Genomic DNA, 26,417 nt, shown 5'->3' on the forward strand with positions numbered 1-26,417 from the left:
GTACTAACAGAGTAGACAGTACAGACAGGCTTCTCTTTTTTTGATTTCTCTAATGTTTTAGAAAAAGAAGATGAGGAAGAAGGGGGAGACGCATCATTCTTGCTCTTGGCCTTCTCTGACTAGATAAAGCCTTGCTGAAGGCTGATGGAAGCATGCCCTTCAAAATAACCTTATTTCTACATTCAACTAGCTCCCTGTGACTCAAACTATGATATATACTGAGCAATGTTCTTGACGATGAACAGGGCCCAGGCAATAGACACACAGTAAATGAGTACCGACACAGGAATTTGATGTCCGCATTTCTGGTATCTTTTGAAGCCAGAGGGGACTTTAGATTTATCAGCCATATTGAAGAGATTTCAAACTTTTCAACAGTGGTGAAAGCAGGCCAGCTATATGTACCCACATCCACACACACAGGTAGAAAGGCCTCACAAACAGGAACACTGACTACTAAGAACAAGAAAAAGTTTTTTTTTTAAATGTAAGGGAGGAAAACACCATCAACAATTTAAGGTCACAGTACACCAAGGTGTATGGTAAGGAAAGGAAGAAGAGAGAAGGAAAGGACACATTTAAAACATTAGGAAAAAGGCAGTGATATTAAAGCATGAAAGAATATAAGAATATTTCAAAACACTTAGCTTGAGAGCAATGGCCAACACATCTGTCACGAAAAGCAGCACGAGTGCTGAGGTAATTGGGAGAGGATCATTGTGGTTAAGGTTTAATCTCAAGAGGTTTTGGCTATCGCGAGCTGTAGTAAAGGCCCAGTCGGTTGAATGCTTGGAACAGATCCCATATGGTAAGGATAAAATGAAAATTGACAACATCAGATAGATTGTTATGCTTGCAAGAAAATACAACAAATGACAAGGTCTGGATATTATAAGCTTGAAGTTTACAAGTAGGGGGTTCTGCTGCCATGATATACTAACTAAAGCATCTTAAAGTGGAAGAGAAGGTAATACTAATACCCCTCTGCAGAAAGCATGTATTTTACTTGCAGCACCCTTTTGCAAGGGGTGAAACAGTTGGGGACAATCCTAAGCAATATCCTCAGAACTCCAAAAGGGAAGCAGGAAGCTGAAAGGGATACATTCGTATTACTGAAGGCATTTATACTGAATGCGATACGGGCAATTAATTATTCATTGTTGAAAACACTTTAGGCAGTCCTTGAGTTTGCACTTTTCTCTACTGTTAGCAACCTGTGAGTTTTTATATACAAGTTGGTGGAGTGTGTGCGGGGGGGGGGGGGGGCTTGCCACCCTACATAAATATTTTTGTAAAAATTGCTGAAAGTGTTTTCTGGCCATGTAGATTTGATTGAATGGTATACAATGTTAATGTTTTCAATTTACTAATACGAATCTGCCAGAAAGGTTCAAAAATACCCTGCAGCAAAGGCCAACCAAAAGATACCCTACTCCTGGAGGTGCAGACTGCAATTGTTTCTGGCAGTATTAGCAACTTTGTGTACATGGCCCAGATGTTTGCTGCAGACTTCTCAAAACAAGAATCAGAAGCTGCCATACCTCTGGTGAACATACCTTCAGTGCACTGGAATATATCCTGTTATCCTGCCAAAAGCATTCCTTCTCGAGAGCAAAGGAGATGAAAACTGAATCCGCATTCCTATCTATGCTCAAGGATTATGACAAAGTAGAACCACAGCTGGTGGTGCATATGCCCTGGGAATGAAAGACATATTCCTCCCTACTGTCAATGTTTCAATAGACATGCTGTGCTAAGCAACAACCAATAATTATGAAAGATAACACAGGATTCTTCATTCACAAGAACCTAAAGTTTTAGAATCCGTTAAGTAAAGGTATTGACATCCAGGAGGACCAGCCTTTAAGATGCACACTTCTGGCCTGCTGCAGCCACTTAAAAGGGATAACAACACACAGCGACTATGAAGTTCAGATCCCAAAGACAGATTCTTTAAAGAAGGCCAGAGTGAAATGCTGCCCCTTCAGAAACTGCTTTATTAGCTTGTCCTCCATGAGATCATGAAATGCCAAGATGGCAGAAACATATATATTTATGTGAGATAATTGACACCTACATCATAAAGATGCATGAGACAAATAAGGTGAGTATGAAAACTCTGAGACTAATAAGAAGTGTAAGTCTCAGCCTAACCGAATGCTACTTTTCATCTGGCTTTGTAAGCGTTTTAAGCATATGGTCTTCTAGCAGCCTCTAAGGCCACCAAGAATTCCCCAGGAAGAACTAGCATCTCAACAAGAAATAGTGTAGTGGCAATGTGCTTGTGTGTGTGTGTGTGTGTGTGTGTGTGTATATATATATATATATATATATATATATATATATATATATATATATATATATATACACACACACACACACACACACTCCTATACATCTGTGTATATATGCATGGTTATACATATGTATGGTTTTGCAATGGTTCGTTTAATCATTTGAAAGAAATAAAATGGTGAAACTAAAAATGGTATAGTATCAAAATGTCGAATTTGATAAAGCAGTGTTTCAATATTCGATGTTTTCGAAAGATAACTGTTAAATCGCATTTAATGTCTGGATTTCGGCTGAAGTGAAATACAAGCTTTAATTAAAACAGATCCATTTTAAGGAACTGCGGTCTGATAAAAGTAAAAATTATTAGCTTTAACACTTTTTTTCTTGAAATATTAATGATTTTATATCCTGTTAACCTGACACATGCATTTGTGCTCCATTCTGATTTTTTCTCTTTTTTAGCTCTACATGACTTTGTATATCCTGAAAAGTGTGTACCTTTAACTAATTACACCAAAATAAATCCAGAAGAGGAAAGTAAAATAAAGTAATAAAGTTTTTTACTTACTTATCAGTATGGAAACCATAAAAGATATTGATCACAATGTCCGTTATCTGTATTAGAAGACACAATGTTGTGCAACTAACTGTACAAATCCTCGAGATTTTACCTTTTCTCTACGTAATAACAGCCATTCAGAGAAGCATTCCTTATTAAATAAATTACGACTTTTGTGTGATGATGGCAAACAGCACATTAGATGACTTTTTAAATCTTCAACATGGTTTTGTTCCAGTTGTATTGTGTGCAGTACATTTATTTATTTATTTATTTATTTGCAGTTGGTTTACCAGGATAGTCCATTGGGCCAAAGAACCCATTTTCAATGGAGTCCTGGGGAGAAAAGCTCCAGAACTAAGTACGTTACAAAAAAGTAATTCATACTAGTTATACAAAACTATAACAAATTACAAATTATATAATAATACAAAATATTTTGACACCAGAAAACAATTTCAAGTAAATACAGAAGAAATAACTATGAAAGAACAATAGATAAAATTAATAGATTATAGATAGTAAAGAATATTGCATGAAAAAATATTTTGAGTTTGTATCATATTCTGAAATACTGAATGAAACTTCTGAGAAATAACAGAAATTTATGAAGGAAGCACTTAGGAGGTGAGGCCTAGTGCAATTTTCCCTATAATATGAAATGATAATGTATATTAGTTATGGGTAAATAATCAGGAAGAATGCACGAGGAATCAAGGCAAAGAAGGAAGATGGCGATTGCAAGTAAATTAGCTATGTGGGATGGGAGCAAGAGCATTCCCACTTGGATACTAGGTGGGAATGAAGAGATCTTTTAAAAATAAAGTGGTTGGGGGTGGTGCGGATGGATGATGGTAGAGAGTTCCAAAGGCGGGCAAGGACAAAAGATAGAAAATTTTTCCCTGGGGAATGAGTGGGTTTATAGATTTCTAATAGATTTTGATTGTTGGACCTCAATATTCTATCAGGAAGGTGCATTTTAAAAGCTGATGAAAGGGAGGGACAGAGAGAGGAGTTGAAAATGAGTTTGTGAGCAAGAGTCAGTTGAGTGTATGTGAGATAGTTGGGAAGCTCTGGCCATTTTAGTATATGGAGAGAGGAACAGTAGTGTGAGGAGGACTTGTGGTTGGTAGCGAACTTCGCGATTTTGTTATAGCAAGAGGAAAGTTGGGTTTTTAGGGAGGACTGTAGATTAGTTAGGAGCGGGGCTCCGTAGAGAAGGGAGGGGATAAGAAATGAAGTAGAGAAAGTGATTTTGGCAGCAGGTGTGAGGTATTTATTTCGCCAGTACAGCATACCAAGTTTTTGGTGTTTTTTTTGTATATTTAGCTGTAGGTGAGAGTTAAATCTGAGTTGGTTATCAATTTGGACCCCAAGTAGCTTGGTCTCTGACACTAGTTCCAGAGGTGAATTATTTTGACTAGTGATAGACAATGTGTTTGTGTCGAAAGAGACAGCTTTAGAGGGGGAAAATAGCATTAATTTAACTCTCATTTAATCTCATCTAACATGAATAACTTTTGCTTGCTCTATAAGCTCCTCAAACATATGTGCCACCCTTCCACTGCATTCTGGCTATGGGGATAACCAAGAAAGCATGTAATCCACTGATTCCAAAACCCAACTTCAAATAGTGGTGGTAATCTTTCTGCAGTTGAACTCCATATGCCGTAGCATCTTGGTCTGCCAAGTATGTAATGCTCCTTAAAAAAATTACATAATGGTTTACCTACCTCTGGCATATCATTTTCTGTGATGTAAATGTGCAATTAATACTATCAGGTGAGACAATACCTAATGCTGGAATCTGTTTACAAAGCATTGCAAACTGCATACTGCTTCCGAACTCTGAAACTAAATATAACTTCTGTATCTGTCGCCACACTATTTGACACAGGTGAAATCAGCAACCTTTAGCTAAACTGTTAGGTAAACCACACTTGATAGAGTTCACAGCACCTTTTTCAGAATTGCTTAACACCATGCTCGGTCTTAAATCTAATCTGTAACGTGTACATAATAACAATATACAGTTCCAGAAATCCTCATAACAATCCTCAGTTTCAGATGGCAAGATACCAAACACTACAGGTATAATTTTTCTACATTCCCTTCCTTCTAAGCAGCAGTGACTACTGTAGACTTGCTTACATTTCCTTGTACTTATTGGGAATGTGCCGTCTACCAGAATGTACTCTGCTGAACACAACATTCTTATATTGGATTCCGTAGTAATAACACTATTTGCACTTGAATCTGATATAGCAGTATGTTCAATAATAAATTTACCATTCTCAATACGAAGATTTTCAGGTTTAAGATCTCTTAATGTACACATATCTTTAAACATGTTCTTCCTCTTTTTTACCCTATTTGCAGTTTGCTTAAGGGAGGAACTGTTTGGTAAAGTATTAACACAACAACTTGATGTACTTGCTAAGACTTTGGATACTATTTTACAAGGATCTTCAACTGAATACTCTGCATGTCTCCTAATACTTTCATGCACTTTAAACACCTCAACGTATAATGCATCTGGTGCATGAAAATGACTACTTTTTTCTAGCCTGTTACCATCAATAACTGCATCCATAATGCATCGCCCTTTACATTTATCTTTACTTTTTCGGATGCAACACTAATGTCTCCTACTTTCTGTACATTTCTCTAAGTAATACTGATATCTGTCAACACACAGTAATTCTCATCCTTTCTGTGACATTACTGTTCTATACATACTGCCAAATACGTCAGGAATGAACTCGGCATACTCAGACTCCATTCCGTTTGAAATTACATATATAAGGTAAAGAGCTCACATTGTAAACAATAAAATATTTTTCTAAAACAGTTTCTCGGTATGAAAAATTTATTTTTTCTTCTACAATTGCCCCCTTTTCTCAAAACTGAAACTGTAATACAATCCAACCTACCAAAAACAAAAAAACGTAAAAATTAAGCAACTATTTACACATATAACACCAAACTGAACAGGAAGAGTTTCTCAACTTTGCAGATTCGCTAATTATAATTTCAACTTATAAACGCTTTGAAACCATACATTTAATGTAATGAAAATCAAAGAAGTGCATTTCTGAATTTTGATTTTAAACAATATACAGTGGATATAAAAAGTGTACACACCCTGTTAAAATACCAGGTTTTTGTGATATAAAAAAATGAGATCACAATACATCATTACAAAACTTTTCCCACCTTTAATGTGACCTATAACCTATACAATTCAATTGAAAAACAAACAAATCTGTCAGGGGGGAAAACGTACAATAACCTGGTTGTATAAGTGTGCATACCCTTAAACTAATACTTTGTTGAAGCACCTTTTGATTTAATTATAGCATTCAGTCTTCTTGGGTACACACCTGCCATCAATTAAAGAGACTCTGATTAACCCCAAATAAAGTTCAGCTATCCTAGTACGATTTTCCTGACATTTACTCAGTTGCCTGCTACAGCAAAAGCCATGGTTCGCAGAGAGCTTACAAGGCATCGAAGAGATCTCATTGTTGAAAGGTATCAGTCAGGAGAAGGGTACAAAATAATTTCCACAGCATTGGATATACCATTGAACACAGTGAAGACTGTCATCAAAAAGTGAAGAAAATATGGGACAACAGTGACGTTGCAAAGAACTGGATGTCCGTACAAAATTGATGAAAAGACTAGAAGAAAACTGGTCAGGGAGGCCTACAAGAGACGTACAGCAACACTGAAGGAGCTGCAAGAATTTCTAGCAAGTACTGGTTGTGTACTACATGTGACAATAATCTCCCGTATTCTCTCTATATGTCTGGACTATGGGGTAGGGTTGCAAGACGGAAGCAGTTTCTTACACAGAAAAACATCCAGGCCCAGCTAAAATTTGCAAAATAATACATCAAGTCTCCCAAAAGCATGTGGGAAAATGTGTTATGGTCTGATGAAACCAAGGTTGAACTTTTTGGCCACAATTCCAAAAGATAAGTTGGTAAATAAGACAAACCACAGATCTAGAATGAACTTAAAACTTGTTGCATTTCATTCCCATTTAATCCCTACAGGCAATTTATTTCAAAGGTGTACAGAGCTATTATGGAAATAATTTCTCTTTACAGCACATTATGATTCTCAACAAACATGAATTTATTTCTGATACTTGCTGCATTTCATGTAGCATGTAATATAAAGTCCACTGATAATGATAATAATTCATCATTAATCTATCTATATGCCAGGATAAGATCACCTCACATAAGTTTCTAAAAGACGGAATAATATAAATTTCCTGAATCTACTGTTACAACCTAAAGAGGTAACACCCCCATTTTTTAACTAAAAAATATCTGGATCCTTTCTCATCTGATTATCTTGGATTTACCACATGACCAAAAAGGTAGCACCATACTACATATGAGATCAAGCTAGAAATGTATAACTTCAGCATGTATAAACATTACAGTGCATAATACATCCTTGCTTACTAAATAACATCTCAAAATGTAGTCAACATTTGATCTGAAAGTTACATTTCTGTCCATTATTACTCCCAAGGTCACTGGTTCTATATGAAATGGGAATTACCTGACTTTTGACTGAGTAAGGGCATTGACAGTTATGTACTCCAAAATGTAATACACATTTTTTCTGTTAAAAGATATCCCACCCCCCCATGCCCTTACAATTAGAAGTTATGTACTTACCATAACTTGGCATCAGTGTTGCCCATTTTCATTCTTCCTCACAAATGGGCCTGGGGTCCAATCCTCAGATCTGACTCAGCCGCATACACAAGATTTCGGATCCAATTCTTGAGCTCCTCCCTCTACCCATAATGCTCTATTCTGTCCCCAACTCCTCAGATCGAGTTTGCTATCTAACTTCCCACTTTATTACAGAGATAGAAACAGATATAAAAAAAGGCTTGAGGCTCAAACCAGGAACTTAAAGGTTTCAATACCATCTGACAAGATACTTCTAGGGATGAGAGGGCCGTGGGATGGATGGAAGGGAAGGTGAGGAAGAATAAAAATGGACAACACAGATGCCAAGTTATGGTAAGTACATAACTTCTAAATCTGATGTTGTCATTTTCATTCTCCTTCACAAATGGGTCTGAGTCCCCAGCTATGTAGTTTTCGGGAGGCCCTCATGGAAAGACATGTTGGAGCACCATTGAACCAAAGGAAGCTCTGCTTCTGGAGACCATGTCTAATTTGTAATGTGTAACAAATGTATGAGTCTTTAACCAAGTAGCTGCAGTGCAGATGTCATCAATGGAGGTTCTTGAGGTAAAGGCAGATGAAGTAGCCATAGATCTGGTGATGTGAGCACTACGAGATTGAGGTAATTCTAAACATTTTGTAGAATAAATCAACGAAATGCAATCAGTAATCGATTTGGCCAGAGTAAACACAGAAACTGCCTGATCTAAGCAGTTAGGGGAAAAAATACAAACAGGTGATCAGACTTCTTGCACTGTTTTAATCTGTGAAGATAAAAACATAATTGTCCGTGTACGTCAAGAAGGTGAAACATGTATTTGCCCTTATTTGTAAATTTTGGAAAGAAAACTGATAATTGTATGGACTGGGTAATGTCAGTCTCTTTCTCCACTTTAGGATAAAAGGATGGGTTGGTCCATAGAGATGTCCTGTCCTTATGAAAAATAATGTAAGGAAGCTTAGCAGATAGGGCATGAAGCTCAGAAATTCTTTTTTGCTGAAGTGATGGCTACTAAAAAGACTGTTTTCCTAGACAGAAACTTCATACTGCATTTGATCACCAGTCGAAATGGATCCTGAGTTAAAGCCTGAAGGACTGCAGCAAGATCCCAAGGAGGTGATGGATCTTTAATTGGGGATCTGAGGAGGATAAACTCCCTTCAAGAAGGCTTTACATAATCTGGATGAGGCCAGAGAGAAGGATTAGTTTCTAGCATAGAAACTGGAAATTGCTGCCAAATGAAGTTTAGTAGTAGAAAAGCTAGCCCCTTCTTTAAAAAGGGTAGTGAGAAAAAGAAGAATGGGTGAGTAGGTGGAAGCCCAGACAGAAAATATTTTCCATTTGCTTCTGTAGATTTTCTTGGTGGAAGCCTTCTAGGAGGCCAAGATAATGTCACACACTGGGGAAGCATGGACTGTTTGATTATTACTGGACGTGGAGAAACCATGCGCTTAGCTTGAGGGTATGGAGAATGGGATATTGAATTCTCGTTGGATGAGACAGAAGATAATGAGTGGGTTCCAGTATCCATGGAGGATATTTCAAATGAGGCCAAAGGAAGGGGAACCATACCTATCAAGGCCAGAAGGGGGCAATGAGGATGACTAAGGTCTTCAGCTTGCTTGCTTTCTGTTAAGAACTTTGGAATCAAAGGAAGAGGAGGGTAAGCATAGAGGAGATCCGGGAACCAGTCGTGAATCAGAGCATCTCTCAGTGACTCCCCCGGAGGGGAAATCGAAGTGAAGTACTTGCTGCATTCGTTGTCGAGAAGCGAGGCAAACAGGTTGCAGCAAGGCTGGCCCCAGTGGCTGAAGATCATATTAACTACTGACTGATTGAGAGACCACTTGTGGGGAATCAGAACGGATTTGCTGAGTCTGTCTGTCAGTGTGTTGTTTTTTCACGGTATGTGCTTTGCAATGAGAAAGTGGTCCAAAGAGTTTGCCCATTCTCAAACCCTCATGGCCTCTCTGCATAATGAATAAGAGCGGGTTCCTCCTTGTTTGTTGATGTACTAGACTACTGACATGTTGTCTGTGTGAACTGCAATAGTCCCCACAGGGAGAAAGTCCTGAAAGGCTTGCAGTGCTAGAAAGACTGCTCTAATCTCTAAGACACTAATATGCAACTTGGTCTCCAAGGTGGACCATGTGCATTGGACCATCTTTTCCAGGGAATGCCCCCCCCACCACCACCCCAGTAGGGAAGCATCCGTGGCCACTGTGCTGATTGGGTGAGGAAGGGAGAATGGCCTGCCCAGAAACAGGTCATTGTACTGGATCCACCAGCGAACATGACGTTTGCAGACTGGAATGAGCATTATGAGAAAGGATAAGGACTGGTAAAGCATGGACCACTGTACTGCCAAGGTCCACTGAAGGATTTGCATAAAGAATCTTGCTAGAGGAACTAGAAAAAGGGCAGCTGACATCGATCCCAGAGCTTGTAGAACTAGATTTGCTGGAAGGGATGGAGGAGACCATATGGTCCATACCTGATCTCTCAATGATGTGATGCGATGACAAGGTAAGAACGCTACTTGAGTCATAGTAGTTAATTAACTGAGTTCCTATAAATTCCAAGGTCTGTGTGGGACCAGGTTCAACTTGGCATGGTTTACAGAGATGCTGGAAGTGTTGGAAATCTGGAGCAAGTAATCCCTGGCCTGTAGAAGTTGATGCTGTGAGGAGCCAGTCATTGAGATAAGGAAACACCTGGTATCCTTTGAGTCTAAAGGGAGCTGCAATTAATGCCATGCAGTTGGTAAACACTCTGGGGCCTGTGGTGAGACCAAAAGGCAGTACTCTGAATTGGTAATGACTGGCATCCAGCCGAAAGTGTAGATATCTCCTAGATCACCTGTCTATTTTGATGTGATAGTATGCGTCTTGGAGATCTATAGACCATATCCAGTTGTCCTTGCTCAGAAGAGGTAGGATGGACTGAACCATAACCATTTGGAACTTCATCTTTTTTACATACTGGTTCAAGTTGTTTAGATCCAAAATGCGTCTTTGGTCCCCTGTTTTCTTTAGCACTAAAAAGAAGTGGGAGCAAGTTCTGAATCCTATCTGTTCAGACGGGACCTCTGGATGACTTTTTTTCAGCAGCTTTCAAACTTCCTGAGCTGCATCTTCATTCTGACTGGGTGGAATGTTGGGAAATTTCTTCATTTGGACAGGAGGAGGAAGGGAAAATGATATGTAATAACCCCTAGATATGATTCTTAGCACCTGTGAATTTCTTTTGATACCTGTCCAGGCATTTACGTGCATAGAAAATCAACCCCCGACTGCCTCCAGAGGCAGACAGTCAAGCATCACTTCAGGAACACTGATAAGACCCTATCAGAGAAGGAGTATCTGAAACCCTGCTTCTGCAGACCCCCTCTGCCTCTGGGGTGACGTCATCCATCGAAACCTCCTACTCTGCCGCTGGAGGAAGAGTCCCCATGTGAATTCTGATAAGGTCCCTGATATTTCAGGAACTACATCTTCTTATCACATCATTGGTTTCTAGAAAATGTCTGCTGAGGAGTAGAAATTTTGATTTCTATGGCACAGTCTTTCTTTCCTGTTCACTGAAGGTGAGTGTATCTTTAAATGATGGCCCAAACAAATAAGAGCCATCAAAGGGGTCATTAACAAATGATGCCTTAAAGGGTTCCACAAAGTTATATAGCCTCATACAGGCATGTCTCCTAACAGCAATGCCTGAATCTACAGCTCAGGAGGTGCCCTCTGCTGCACGGGAGATCAGTCTCATTGATGCATGAAAAATGGACAAAAGAATTGCCAGTTGTGGAGAAACCTTCTTGAGGTCCTCCACAGACATGGACTCTGAGACAGAGTTTGAACGTTCCTTTTCAAATCTCTCTGCAGATGAGTGAAGTGTACCAGATAGTAGAAGGACCTCAGAGTGAAAGTAGCTGAGGTTGCTTTCCACATCTGTCCATTGCTCTGGACTCCCTGTTTGGTGGATGGATGGAGGAGCTTTGTTCCACTAGCTCCTTCTTAGTGGCTGCTGCCACAACTATGGAATCAACTGGGATTCCCTTGCTCCAGTGGGATCTATCAGAAGAGGGAACTAAAACTTGTCCAGGCACATGGGGATAAGGCTTCACAGTGTCTGGTTCCTTCCAAGCCCATCAGGAAACCAGGTCAATAAGTTCGTCCACCAGGGGGTCACCCAAGAAGTAGATGCTCCAGCACTGAAAGCTCCAGGAACACTGATTCCTAGGAGAGAAGGAGATTGGGAAGACCAACCAACCGTCTGTTTAAGGATTTCAAGTATCATTCCTATGGAGACATCATCATATAGTGATCGGGGGATCGTTCCCCCTCATCAAAATCAGTGTCTTCCATGAGAGACTCCACAGTCAAGTCTATCTGCCTCTTCTTACATGTTCTGTTCCAAGGCACCTCTTCCACTGGGTGTTCGAGGGAGGTATCGGAAGAAGGGGGAAATCGCTCTGGGAACATGTGTGGAGGCTTCCTGGAACTGGCTAACCCTCAGGAGCAGGTATGATGGGTTCAGGGCTCGGACCCAAAGAGGGCTGTTGGTGAGGATCCAGGGAAAAGAAAGGACGTCTCTCTGTGCAAAGAGAAAGCCCTTACTACCACCTGAAAAGCCGAACCAAAACTCTCAGACCCGGCACCGAAGTTACAGATTTAAGACCTGCTCTGGTTTGAGGGAATCAGAGCAGGACTGGTCAGAGACACTGTCAGAGTTGAGGAAGGAAGCTTCCTCGGATCTGACAGCGAACCTCATGGGGATCTTGTATCCTGGGATCAGACACCTTGGGTCAGATCAGAGGAGGAGAAATAATTGGCTGGGCGAGTGCACTCATGCATCTGAGGGGGGACAGAGCTGTCAGGACCCTCATTTGAATCTGAGCCCTGAGAAATCTCTGCATCATCCTGTCCACATCTGCCTCTGTCAGACTCCTTGAAGACCTGGGTGATGCTGTGGATGCTGGTCTAAAATGTTTCTTCAGCATCTGAAACAGTTATGAAGGTAGGGCCAGAGAGGCAGGCTTTAAAATGTACTCAGGCATATGACCTTTGCTGGCTGGATCTGAGGGTTTATGATATGAGAAAGAGGTGGGCGGTAAAGGAGAGGTCATAGTAGGGGCTGACCCAGTCAGCTCCAAGGAGTGCTGTGCATCCGTGGGCAGCAGGACTTCAGATCTGAAGAGGTCAGATCCAAGACCTTCCTTAATTTCTCTGAAGGTTTCAAGGAAGCTCTCTGAGATTTTGGAAGAGGCCATTTCCTTGACTCCGAGGCAACTTGGAGGAGATTTGAGCTCCAGTAGAAGCTGAAAGTAAGCCTTTTAATATTAATAAGAAGTTATGTACTAACAATAACGTTCCATGTGAGTTGTTTCATCTCACCTTCATTCTTTACTGATGGGTTCACAGCCAATGCATCAGCTCTGATACAGCTGTTAGCAAAGCTCAAGGTTTACCAGTAGCTCGAGACCAAGCCCCTTAACACATGATGCACTGCTAAAATTACCTCAGATCTTGCTTGTTGCGTGTACTATACCCATGTAAGAGAACTACCCTCCCATAGAGAGGGAGAAGAACTAAATAACCAGGATGAGACCAGCCTCTAGGTCAACTATCAGCCAGGTGGGGGAAGGAGGGAGGGACGTAAGAATGAAGGCGAGATGGAACGCACATGGAACATTATGGCGAGTACATAACTTCTTAATGTGAAGTTGTTCAATCTCGCCGATCATTCTTTACTGATGGGTAGCGTCCCTAGCACCCTCAATCTCAGGTGGCTCACTGGAGTACATTCTTCAAGACCATAGACCCAAAGGAAGCCCTGCCCCTGAAGGCCTTATCAACTTTGTAATGAGTGATAAAGGTATGAGGTTTAGACCAAGTGGCAGCAGCACAAATGTTATCAAGGGGCAATTTGGCTTGGAATGCAGAAGATGTGGAAACTGCCCTGGTAGAATGAGCTTTAATCTTGTGTAGTAAGGGTATATTAGCAGCTGAATTAACAAAGGTGATACAATCAGATAGCCATTTAGAAAGCGTTGTTTTAGCCACTGGTCTACCTTTTCTGGTTTCAGAGAATGACACAAAGAACTGGTCTGATTTTCTAACATCTTTAGTTCTGTCCAAATAATATCCGAGCTGTGAACATCAAGTTTGTGCAGCATATACTCAAGTTTATTGGAATGGTTAGGGAAGAAGACTGGCAACTCAATGACTTGATTGATATTAAGATTCCGAACAAACTTTGGGCAAAAAGGAGGGGTTTGTCCTAAGAGATACTCTATCAGCATGGAAAATCAAATAAGGAGGGCTGATAGATAAAGCCTGAAGTTCTGACACTGCGGGCAGAAGTAATAGCCACCAGAAATATGGTTTTCCATGATAAGAATTTGAGATCACAAGATGATGCTGGTTCAAATGGGGAGAATTATACGAGACAGCATAAAGTTTAGATTCCAATGAGAATAAGGAATTTTCACTGGAGGCCTCATGTGAAAGGTTCCTTTGAGAAAAGCCTTGGACAACTTGTGGGACATTATGTTTAGCCCGTCCACTCCGAGATGAAAGTTAGATATAGCAGCCAACTGTACCTGAACTGTAGTGGCTGCAGCTCCTTTTTTAAATATCATAGTCAAGAATTCTAAAATGGACGTCAAGGGGGCTTGATAAGGATCAATGTTCTGCTTCGAGGCCCATATGGAAAATCTCTTCCACTTACTAAGATATAATCTTCTGGTGGACGGCTTATGGGAAGACAAGAGGATCTGTCTTGTCTCATTAGAAAGGTTATGAAGCCTGGCTGTGAGGGGAACTGGAGCAGCCAAGCTGCAAGCTTCAGTGACTGCAATGAAGGATGGAGGTTCCCCCCGACAGATGTATCAGAAGGTCCGGAACTGGGTCCAGAATCCATGGGTCCTCCCAACAGATGATGATAAAGAAATGGGAAACAAATCTGCCGAGGCCAATGAGTGGCTATAAGAATGATAGTCCTTCCCAGCAACTTTTCAGAAGTCTGGGTATTAGAGGGATGGGAGGAAATGCATAGAGGAGACATGGGGGCCAATTGTGTACGAGTGCATCTCTCGGGGATTCTCCTGGAGGGAGAATCAGGGCCAAGCAGCTTCTGTATTTTGTGTTGATGTGACTAGCAAAAAGATTGCAGCAAGGCTGACCCCATTTGCAGAAAATCCTATCTGCAATCTCTTGTTTGAGGGACCACTCTTGCGGCAACAAGATTGCCCTGCTCAGTTTGTCTGCTATCACGTTGGATCTCCCTGGGATGTGCATTGCCAACAGAAAGCGCTGGGAGGACACAGCCCACTGCCAAATTCTGATGGCTTCTCAGCAAAGGGGGTAAGACTTGGTCCCACCCTGATTGTTCCAAGTACCAGACCACTGACATATTGTCTGTCTGAATTGTAATCGTCCCTAGAGGAAGAGTGTCCTGGAAGTACTGCAACACCAGAAGTACTGCTCTCATCTCCAGAACACTGATATGCAGATGTAAATCTTGATCCATCCATGTGCCTTGGGCAGTCTTTCCCTGAAAATGCCCCCTCCCCATCAGGGAAGCATCCGTGGTCACAGTGGCTCCTGGAGGGGGTAGTACAAAGGGGAGTCCTATGGTTACATGAAGAGACGTCAACTACCACTGGAGATCTCTCTTGCAAGAGTTCATAATTGAAATCATATGATTCATTGAAAGTTCCTGATAGGACCATTGAGTGAACAGTAGCTATTGAAGAATCCACACATGCATCCTTGCTAATGGTATGGCCAAGATAGCTGCCGCCATTAAACCCAATACTTTTAAAACTTCTGCGGCTGGTGCTCTGTCCTTCGACACCAATGAGCTGACATGCTGGCAAATTAGAAAGACTCTCTCGATTGGTAGTCAGAGTGGTGGTTGAAGTTTCTAACTCTGCCCCTATAAAGACAATATGCTGCAATGACGACAAGGCACTTTTCTGAGTTGACTGTAGTGCCTAAATAATTGCAGAGTGTCACAGTGCATTCCCTTTCCTGAATTTGATGACGCCTGGTAGTGGAGGTAAGGAGCCAATTGTCTAGGTACAAAAACATCAATTGTCTAGGTACAGAAACACCTGGAATCCTAGATGCCTCAGGTGAGCCGTAACCACTGCCATGCATTTGGTGAACACTCTGGGGGGGCTATAGTGAGACTAAAGGGCAGGGCCCGAAATTGATAATGATTGGCTCCCAGCTGGAAACGCAGATGATCTCTGGATGGTCTGGCCATTTTTATGTGGTAGTACGCATCCTTGAGATCTATCAAGCACATCCAATTGTCTCTCCCTAAAAAGGGAAGTATAGACTGTAGTGTGACCATCTGGAACTTCTCCTTCTTAGCAAATTGGTTGAGTCTGCTGAGGTCCAAAATAGGTCTCCAGTCCCCTGTTTTCTTTGGAACCAAAAAGAATCTTGAGTAAGTTCCGGATCCTGCTTGGTCTGCTGGGACTGGCTGGATGACTCTTTTTCTAGCAACTTGAGGACCTCTATAGTTGCTTGTTCCCTGTAACTGGGTGGAACATCCAGGATTCTTCTTACGGGGGTGGGTGGCTTGGAGAACGGTATAAAATTCCCTCTGGAAATAATACTTTGTACCCAGCTGTCTTTTGTTATATCTTGCCAGGCATCTGGGTACAAGGATAAGCGACCCTCTACTTCCTCCAGAGCAGGACAGTCGGGCCTCCTTTTAGGAGTGCTGATAGGTTTGACCAGAGAAGTGATCTCTGTCACCCTTATGTTATGGACCCCCTCTGCCGCAAGGGTGGCGTCATCCACTATTACCCCCTCCTCTGACCCGGGGGGGTTCACCACAAGTGTCCTGAAAGGGTCCTTGGGCTTTTCGGAACCACATTTTTCCTCGCCTTTGGGGTAAGGCTGAGTAGGGGTGGAAAAACAGACTCTGACGGCAGAGAGAGTCTTTCCCTCCTGTTCACACCTGGTCAGAGTTTCCTTCACTTTAGGCCCAAAGAGGGATGAGCCATCAAAAGGGGTGTTGACAAATGAAGACTTAAAGGGCTCCGCGAAGGAACACATGTGCATCCAGGAATGTCTTCTTAGAGCAATTCCTGTACCCGCTACCCTACTCATCCCATCGGCTGCATATGATATGAGACACATGGACGACTTCACAATAGAATTTAGGGTAGCAAGCTGGGTGGCAACTTTGTCGGATGCCTCTGCAGCTACAGTACCCTGAAGAGCATCTCCCAACTCCTTACGGAGATCTCTTTGCAATCTGGTGAAATGGGTCAAATAGTTCAGGGATCGGAGTGTAAAAGTCTAAACATGCGTTTCCCATATCGACCCATGATCCTGGACTCTCTGTTAGGAGGATGGATCGATGAGGAAGTTTCAGACATTTCCTTTTTAGTGGCCGCTGTCACCACCATGGCATCAGCAGGGACTCCTTTGGACAAAAAGGATTTATCCCCAGGAGCAGAAATGAACTTATTAGCCCTCCAAGGGACAGGTTCCATGGACTCTGGGGACTCCCACGCCCTCCGGGAGACCAGCTGCATGAGCTCATCAAAGAGTGGAGACACCCAAGAGGTGGAAGTTTGAGACCCAAAAGCCTTCAGGAGAACTGACTAGTCCTCAGTAGGGCTTTTGGACTGCCAATCACCCCTCTACCGAAGGATCTCGAGTATCTCCGCAAAGGAGATATCCTCAGAGGGGGATCATGGGGACCCTTCCTACTCATCCAAGTCAGTGTCAGATGCCAAAGACTCCTGTGGGGAGTCCAAGTGCCTCCTCTTGCATAATCTCTTCCTGGTAGGAGCTGAGCTCATCTGAACCGAGGCCCCAAGAGGAAGAGTCAGCATTGATAAGTCAGTGCGACTATCCTCCCCGGACCCAACAGGAGAGTGTTAGCTCCAAGAGTCCCTGGTCGGTGCTGAGGATGTTAGAGTAGATGGAACCGATGACACCGGATCATGTATTGGCGCCAAAGGCTCCACGATCAGCAGGTCAGCCCCTCCAGCTCCAAAGGTCCAGTACGGCTCGGAGGAGGAGCAGTCAATTCCAGGGTGGTGGTCTTCGGTTCCGACGCTAGGGTCGGAGCAGACAACAATTTAGCAAGGTCTGGTGCCCGTAAGAGTTGCTGCACCAATCGGCCCATATCCAAATTAGAGAGGCTGACAGAAGTACTAGAAGAGTGCACTGACAGTGCCGATTGAAGGAGTGGAGATGCAGGTCTCTAGGAGACCGGCTCCAAAACTGTGGGTCGGCTCTGAAATGAGAAGACACTCTGCTCCAAAGGCTGTGGAGTTGATGTCCCAGAATCCTCCACTTTCTTTGACTTTTTCGAGTCTTTAGATGCCTTGGAGTCTCCTGAGGATTTAGACGATTTGGAGGACTTGCTGGCTCCATCCTGGTCACTCAAAGCTTCAGCAAAGGGATGCTTCAGCAAACCTCTATCCACAAGCTTCCTTTTCCTCTCCAAAAGAACCCTTGAGAAAAAGAAGTGGCAAATACTGCAGGATTCCTGCATATGCATTGCACCTAAACAATAAACACACTGAACGTGCCCATCAGTGACAGACATCTTTTGACCGCAGTCTGGACATTTCTTGATTCCAGACTTTGGGTGTTTGTCTTTATCCTCAGACATATCAAAGTAATTAGCTTTAGGCTTAACACTGAAACACAAAACCACACAAGCCTAAATAAGCAAGTAACACTCAGCAATACCCAAAAACCACACCTAGTTTCAAAGATAACAAACCTAGAAAAACAGACAATTAACCAGAATACTTAAAAACACACACAGAACAATGGCCAAGGGCCAACACTGGTTAAATATGTAAATATCTAAAGATGAATATAACTAGAGAACGCCCAGGCCAAACACGAGACCACTACAACTAAGCTAAGCTATTTAACAAGCACCGGAAGGGAAAAGGAGCTTAAAATACACTACAGAACCACTCTAAGAACTATCTATAGAATAATAACAATATATATCAAAAATTAGAAGAATAACTTGCGAAAAACACTTTTTTGCTCGAGCAATACTGGAATGCCTGAGACCCATGCCATGGCAAACTAGATCTGCGGTAATTCCAGCAGTGCATCATGGGATAAGGGGCTTGGTCTCGAGCTACTGGTAAACCTTGAGCTTTACTAACAGCCGTATTATAGCCGATGGATCAGCTCTGAACCCATCAGTAAAGAATGAACGGCGAAATTGAATAACTTCACATTTTATGTTTATCAGAGAGCGCCATAGAATTGAAAGTGGTGCAAACGGTGCACGGAAAGTCAAGATGGGCAGCTCCCAGACAATACACGCACTTCTTGTGAGCATCAGAGTTGGGGATCATATGCCCACATGAAGTGCACTTCTTGAAACCCATAGGCTTCTCAGACATCTTAGACGAACAGAAAATTAGTAAACCCTTAGGAAAAAAATGGGTTACACAACAAATAGTGTTATCCGAAGAGAAAAAGGTTAACTAGACATTAAGTCACAAGCTTATTGATATATATATATATATATATATATATATACACACACACATCTATACATATCTCTCTCTCTTTCTCTCGCTCTCCATATATATATATATATATATATATATATATATATATATTTATAGATGGATACAGATAGAGAAGGAGTCAATTGCAGTAAGAAAAGCAAAGGTAAAGTACCAAGAGTGGTACAAAGAGTATGGAAGACTAACGGCAGAATATGAGAATACCCCAATGACAGCGACAGCTAAAGAGAGGAAAGTTGTCACTGGGATCAGACAACATCCCAGGCTGCATTCTACACGAACTACAGAACGAACTGGCACCCCACCTAAGTACCATGTTCAATCATAGCCTCACCTCAGGCATTGTGCCTGCTGAATGGCGCACAGCAATGGTTATCCCACTCCACAAGGAGGGAGCCACCACGGACCCCGGGAACTACCACGCCATTAGCCTGACGAGCCTGGTCTGCAAGGCCATGGAATGTATTATCATGGAACTTATAAACAAAGACATTGGTAATCTCCAAACTCTGGACCCCACCCAGTTCGGGTTTGTAAAAGGCAGATCATGTCTCCTAAACCTGATAGACTTCTTTGAAGCAGTCACCAAAGCCATTGACAAGGGTAAGGTGGTTCACACAGCCTATCTAGATCTTGTCAAGGCTTTTGACACCACGCCCCACTCTGGAATTATAGATAAACTCACTAAACTAAGTATAAATCCCTATGTCACAAGATGGGTTGCCAATTGGCTCACTGACAGAACCCACACTGTGAAAGTAGCAGACTCCAAATCCGACTTCAGACCAGTGACAAGTGGAGTACCACAGGGTTCAGTCCTAGGTCCTCTCCTGTTTGGTATCTACTTCTCTGAAGTACAGGCTAACACAGAAGGCCTTTGGCTAATGAAGTTCGCAGATGACTGCAAACTAGGAGCCATAATCGAAACTCCTAACGATGTGGACATCCTACAAAAGGGCCTCACTGAGACAGATTCCTGGTGTCAAAGCAATGGCCTCAAGCTCAATACCAAAAAGTGCATTGTCACCCCCTTTGGTAAAAACTCTGTACCCATGAATTACAACATAGGCGGCAGTATACCTAACACCGAAAGTGTGATAAGAGACCTTGGGACACAGGTGGACAGTAGTCTTTCCTTTGATAATCACATCGCCACTGTAGTCAGGAAATCCTTCTACATGGCACACCTCATCACAAAAGGTTTCTCATCCAGAAAAAAAAAGGTCATTGTTCCCCTCTACTCATCACTCATTAGACCCATTATAGAGTACAACACCCCTTTTGGTATGTACCTCACAAAACATCTACAACAACTGGAAAGGCTGCAGAAATACCTCACAAAGAGGATAACCAGCCTCAAACAGATGCCCTATGCAGACCGTCTCAAAAAATTCCAGCTTTACTCCATCGCATATTGCCTACTCAGAGGTGATCTCTGCCTAACATACAAAGCTATGTCAAACCCAGAGCTGTTGGACATGCTACACTTAAAGAAACCCCAATCTCTCCGAGCTACACACTCTAGGGACCTAAACCTTGTAACCACAATAAACAGAACATGCCGGAGGGATAGATTCCTGTCCCAGAGACTTCCCATACTATGGAACAAACTACCTATCTATATCAAACAGAGCTTCTCATTAGCACTCTTCAAGAAAAATCTTGATGATTGGATGGGAGATAGGAAATTCACCCCGGGGATCACCTCTGTGGCTCTGCTTAACAGTGGCACAGGAAAATAATTTTCTTGAGTGGCAAAAGCCAGGGTACCTTTTTGGCTGGGCTTGTATAGGCCTCAGGGCCAATAGCCTAGTACCTACCTATGAACTGTAATAGGAAAAAAAATAACTGTAATGAAAAATTTGAGAGAAGTTATGCTAAAAAAGATAATTCTTACAGCTCGAGATGGATCATCTGTCCTACCATGATGACAGCAAATGAGAACTGAGGAGTTGCGGACAGAATACAGCATTATGGGTAGAGGGAAAAGCTTTAGAATTGGATCAGAAGTCATGTGTATGCCACCGGGTTGGATCCAAGGATCAAATCCTTGGTGAGGAAGAATGAAAAGGACAACATCAGATCAGATTTTATCTAGATGATTGAATTTTACTCTGGTCTCCTACCAATGTCACCGCAGACTATATCTTGCTATCATCTGCAAGTCTGCTAAGCTATATGATATCTTAGATAGGACCTTTTGACTTAATAGGTCCCAAAACTGACACGTAGCATACCTTTTGATAACTCATTGTCATTGTTTATAAGGACTTTAAATAACATGACTTACACTAATATGTAGGAATGACGTTTAAGTTAGAAAGGATTTTAATAAAATCACTTAGACTGACAGCAAGTCTTCTGGAATCAGGCCCAATGCCTTAAACATTTACAAAATAACTCAACACATTCTGCCAAATTATGTTCATATTTTAGAATATCATTCCTTAGTGTGATACATAGTAAGATTTCTAAAACAAAAAAAAAATTCCAGCAACATTTTTGCCCATCAATGATGGCTTACTAATGTTAGTTTTCTACTACTTTGTACTGGAACATGCTGCTTTATCAAGTCATCCAAATTTTAGTAAAAGTAATCCTTGATATTTGGAGATTATGTTTTTTTGTACTAGCCCCAGTTGTTCACTATTTCTAAATCACGTCATAACTGCCCATGTTTTAGGGGTAGTACAGAGAATTCTTGCCCATCATTGGCACCTTCCAACACAAAGTAAAATGATCAACATTTCCTAATTCAATACTTACAGTAATACATTCTTATAGCTACTGCATTACTAAACCAAACATTCTGTCTAGCTGTAGTACTAACAATCTGCTTGTACCCCTGTTCAATTTATACATCTAGCACCTTGTTGTGTTTTAGTTTATTTGACGCAATGTGTTCTTACATATGTTAGGGGAACTCGGATCTCTTTCTGCAATAACAGAGTTTTTATCAAAATAAGATCTGGTGCTTTGAGAAAGTTATTTGCTTAAGACTTGAAACAACGCACTGAAAAGACTGTACATGAAAGATGAACTAGAATTGTATGCACTGGGTTATCCGAAACTTCGGCATCTCATTTTTATTTAGGGAAAATGGAAGTTCCTTCTTTAATTCTTTCTGGAACATCCCTTTCTGTAATCTCAAGGAGTATTTCACTCACTGAAGTGTGCTTAATAAGAGGTCATAACATGGAATGCAGATCACAAGGAAAGCTATTATGTCCAAGAATATTGCTCCAGTCACCCTCCTTCTTAATCCTACAGTATCCCTACTTCACAGGGATAATTTCTTCCTCATAAATATACACTTTTCACAATCAAGCAGTTGTTCTTTATGCTGTTCTATTACAATTCCTAGTTCATTGACTGTTCTGAACATCTTTGTCCCAGTCTAATCACTATAAACCTAAAATGACATGAAGCATGATTAAGCTTTGCATACCATACAGACTTTGAAATTAAAAAAAAACATTTTTCATTACTGTGTATAAACAGAGCTTTCCTAATATGGCCTGCTTCACATAAGCCTGTAGGTCTCCTCCTCTCTTTTCACAATCAAGCCCTTCACTATTATCACTATGTCTACTACACTCTACTCTCCCTCAAACAACACTGCTTTTTGCCTGTACCAACTGGCAACTCTTGCATTATTTCAGCCTCAATAATAATATTCCTGCCTCTAGTAGTTCAGCAGACGAGGTTGCCACTCCTGCTCTTACTATTCCATGTAATCAAGAAGGCCTAAGAGGGACAGTGAATACAGGGGCGAGACCTAAGAACGGTGGACAGACCATGAGTTTTACTCCTGGATCAGCAGTGGCGCTGAACTTCCATAAGCAGAGGGAGAGGAAAAGAACTGAATATTTTGTTTTTTAATTTATCTTCTAAAGTATTTTCGGACATTGAATGTGCTGTACTAAATAGAGGACTTTCCTTTATACCCTCGCTGTTTGTCTGATACCATGATTATGTTAGTTCACCAGAAAGTTAGCCCTCAAATGCTTATTTAATGACACAGATGATGTAGGTACATCCTATAATATTAGGACATTAAAGAGAAAGAGTACTTTTTATTTCTGGAAACATTGATTGTTTATGATCTATATTTGTTTTACAAAGGTGGGACAGAGATTATTTGTCAACTTAAACATGGATGAAAAAGGGGCGTTGGATAATTTGGCTAACAATGTAAACTTGGTTTTTAGACCAGCCGATAAGGGGGGGGGGGGATAGTCGCCATGGATACAGCATTTTATACTGATTTAATGAATAATATGTTAAAGGATGATGCAGCATATTCTGAGCTAAACAAGATAGATGTGAGCTCAATAGTGAGAAATGTGCACAATACTTTTTACGATCTCCTGATGACAAGATGTATTGACAAAGATCTGTATGATTATTTAGTGATTGAATCCCCCTTAATTCCTCTCATCAAAGGGCTTCCCAAGATGCATAAAGGTATAACCCCTCCACCTTTACGACCTATTGTATCTGGGAGGTTATGCCCACTATGTTCAGTTGAAGTTAGGCCCCTTGATAGGCCTTATTCCCACTATTTTGAAAAATTCCTTTGAGTTATTGAACGATTTGGAAAATGTTACCCTACTTGATAATATAAGACCTGATACTTTGATGGTCACTTTAGACATTAAGAACTTATTTACCAGCATCCCCAATGATTTTGGAATAGATGCTGTTAGAGACTGTTTAATTGAGTTAAGTGACCTAGATCATACAGATCAGTTAACTGTATGTTCTCTTCTAGACTTGATCTTGACTAATAATGTCTTCCTATTCCAAAATAGGATATATAGGCAAACATCAATCTTGCTGTCTACATATGGGAGAAGACTTACGTCTTTAATGATCACACTTTTACAACTAATGCCATCCTTTACAGACGTTATGTCGATGATATACTTCTTTTTTGGAATGGAGGAGTTGAATCCCTGAATGAGTTCGTTGAGTATCTGAACTCAACTACAACTTTTTTGAGCTTTACCCATGAACACTCCTTTACTCAGGCCAACTACCTGGATGTTACCATTTATAAGAATTTCCTTAATGAGATTACCACGTCCTTGTATAGGAAACCATGCTGGAGGAACAGCATACTCCATTATGGGAGTATGCATCCCAGATATGTTTTTCCCAATGTAGTTAAAAACCAAATGTCAAGAATTAGGAAATTGTGTAATATTGATAGCAAAAAGGAGGATTTGTTGGACTTTCAGGCTGAATGTTTTCTAGACAGGGGTTATCCCTCCCAACTGGTATCAGGGTATAAGTATGACCCCTTCCAGCAGGATGGCGGACCATCACAGAATAGTAGAATAAAGAGGCATGTAACCTATGGGAATAGGACTAGGACTGATAATAGAGTATATTTTGACATCAAATATACAAATGATGTTCAATATATCAGGGACATTATCCAAAGAAACTGGAAACTACTTGCTATGGACAATGACTTGTTGAAAATAGTTGGTAACAAACCTAGCTTCAGGTATAATAATTGCTATAACCTAAAAAGGTTATTGTGTAAGGACAATATCCAGATAAACACACTGGACATTAGAACTAATATCAAACAAGGAACCTACCCATGTAGGAAGTGTTGTATCTGTAAATTTATTGCAACTGATCAAAGTTTTGATGGACTTGGGTTTGGTACATGTGAGACAACAAATGTAATCTACTTGGCTAGTTGTGATAGCTGTGAGGCTTACTATGTGGGAATGACCAAGATAGAATATATAACCATGTCTACGACATTAGGAAGGCCAATGTTAGTAATCCTTTAGCCAAGCACTGCCAGATATATCAGAAACATATTTTTAAATTCAGAGTTTTACAGATACAATACCCGAATAGAAGAGAAGGAGACTCCATAGGATCCCTTGAACTTAATGAGCTAAAATGGATCTTGTCCCTTAGAGCCCACATAGAACCAGGACTCAACACAGCGGTTAGTATTAGACCAGCACTTTTATAGTAGATGGGGGCCATCTGTCACTCTATCTGACTCATAGCATACATTTTCATTATTTTTATTTCTTCTTTTCTTTCTTTTTTCTTCCTCTTCATCTTCTTCCATTTCCTATGTTTTCCATCTTCCCTTCCCTTCCTTTTTTGCCTCCCCCCCTTCCCCCCCCCTTTTTCCTTACACTTTCATACCTCTCCCTCCCTTCCTCTTTGTTTTATTTAGGATGGGTTTAATACATATTTTTAATACAGGACTATTTGCATTTTATGTACTTTTTATATTGGAATTTTCTTTGTGATCCATCATAGTGATAGAATGACTGTATATATCTAATACTTACTTGTTATGATTAGGATATGTCTCCTAATACAACAAAGTGGAGATATGGTAGTACACCCTCACTAAGCCTCTATGTCTTGCAGATTTGCACTTAACACATTGAATTGTGGTGTTTTATAGTAACAGACACCTAGGTGTCAGTGTTTTAACATTGCCTAATTTGGTCAAGACTTCCTGTCTAATTAATATGTTATGCTTAATTGTTTAATTTTTATTGTTTAATTGTTTTATTATTATGTGATTTATAGTGTATATAAGGATGGGGAGAAGTTATGTTGTTTGTAACCTGATGTAATTAAATCAGTTGCTGTTTTATTTCGTGGTGGTTCCAGTGTTTTTCTTACTAATTATTTCAGCCTGCCATAATTTACAGACGTGTTCTTAAAATGTTTTTGGAAACTTTGGAGCTTTTCTGCTTGGAGATCTGCTGAAAATGGGCATTTATCCAGTCGAACTTTGCCAGTAATCAGATTTCAATAGCATAACATAAAATAAAATAAATCACAGAGGGCAAGAAGCTATGCAATTTTCTACAACATGCCAGCGAATCTTAATGAATGCCTACTGTGTATGCCTGAGACAACTGGCAAGGAGCATGAGTATGGCTTTCTCTGTAATAAGAAACTGGGAATCAGATGTTTATAAATGCATTGTCAATACGGCTATAAATTTTACAGCTAATGGTGCCTTGCCAGAAACCAAATCACCATTCTGTTCATTCTGAGCAGTAAAAGTAGACAGCAAAACTTCTTATGCTGGCAGCACTGCAAACCACGACTCATATGGCTACAGAGAAAAAAAGGACTGGATGGAAACTTTGGCTAGGTCACTAAGGCCTCAGCAGTCTGTCTGATTTCATCCACTATTTCCTTCATAATGTAACTTTCCCCCCCATATTCCTATGCTTTATTTGGTGCTTCAGAGACCATTTGTTTTCTTCACTTTTCTTGGGAGATATATAAGGATGG

General features: G+C 40.9%; 1 protein-coding gene across 7 annotated transcripts in view; it reads right to left on the reverse strand.

The window, feature by feature from the left end:
* The window catches only part of DAGLA (diacylglycerol lipase alpha), a 2,305,179-nt gene that overhangs the window by 379,990 nt on the left and 1,898,772 nt on the right, over positions 1-26,417 (reverse strand). The window lies entirely within an intron of this gene.

Source organism: Protopterus annectens, chromosome 17.part0 (genome assembly GCF_019279795.1).
Source record: "Protopterus annectens isolate FY-2018-M chromosome 17.part0, PAN1.0, whole genome shotgun sequence".
Taxonomy (NCBI): Eukaryota; Metazoa; Chordata; order Ceratodontiformes; family Protopteridae; genus Protopterus; species Protopterus annectens.